This window comes from Brassica napus, unplaced genomic scaffold, assembly GCF_020379485.1.
Source record: "Brassica napus cultivar Da-Ae unplaced genomic scaffold, Da-Ae ScsIHWf_1598;HRSCAF=2211, whole genome shotgun sequence".
NCBI lineage: Eukaryota > Viridiplantae > Streptophyta > Magnoliopsida > Brassicales > Brassicaceae > Brassica > Brassica napus.
In genome coordinates this window covers 51,053-51,834 of record NW_026015012.1, presented here as the reverse complement: position 1 = coordinate 51,834, position 782 = coordinate 51,053, and the positions used below count along the sequence as shown (strand labels likewise).

The 782-nt window shown below is 45.3% G+C and overlaps 1 non-coding gene across 1 annotated transcript; it reads left to right on the top strand.

The window, feature by feature from the left end:
• Positions 1 to 219: 219 nt before the first annotated feature.
• LOC125597967 lies at positions 220 to 325 on the top strand. Its single transcript, XR_007332102.1, has one exon. It is a non-coding gene; the product is annotated as a small nucleolar RNA R71 (small nucleolar RNA).
• Positions 326 to 782: the final 457 nt, after the last annotated feature.

Genomic DNA, 782 nt, shown 5'->3' with positions numbered 1-782 from the left:
TGCACCACATCTAACTTAGCTCTTACTTCGTCCATCTGTTCCTTCCCGATAGAGGCTACAGACTTCTTCCGTTTAGAGTCAGTGTTTTTGGTGCTGCTGCTGTTAGCAAGGTTTTCGATAAGTCTCACAGCTTCTAACGGATGAGCTCTAATATCAAGGGCCATTTGATACTGTAAGGCGAGACCTCGGAAGAAAGTGCTTAGCAGCTGCACTTCGTTAAATCCGTGGTGTGGACAGTCTCGCTGGAAGAACCTAAATCTAATCCACGCATCTTTGAAGGACTCTCCAGCCTTCTGCGAGAATGTGGAAATTTTGTTCCGAAGTTCTTCAGCGCGCGCCTCATCGAAGAAGTTTCGTAAGAAAGCATTCTTGATGTCGCTCCAGGATGTTAAAGATCCTGTGGGTTACTGCCTAAGCCAGTGCATCGCTTCTCCATTCAGCGTGTATCTGAAGAGCTTGCACAGCAGGTAATCTTCGGAGACTCCTTCCATCTGAATAGCAGCGATTAGATCCTCGAACCATTCCAAATGGTCCATAGGATGCTCGTGCGGTAACCCAGAGTAGGGTATCTGCTGGGCATGCACCTGAAAAGACAAGAAAAAGATATTAGAAAGGGGGCAGAGAAAAGAATAAGAATCAATAAAACTAAATCTAATGGCGATCAAAGCTCCCCGACAACGGTGCCAAATTTGATACCACTCAAATTATCCTAAGGAGTGTTACTCTCATCAAAAGAGGTTCAGATGTAGTACTTAGGGATGAAATCCACAAGGAGCTAAGGA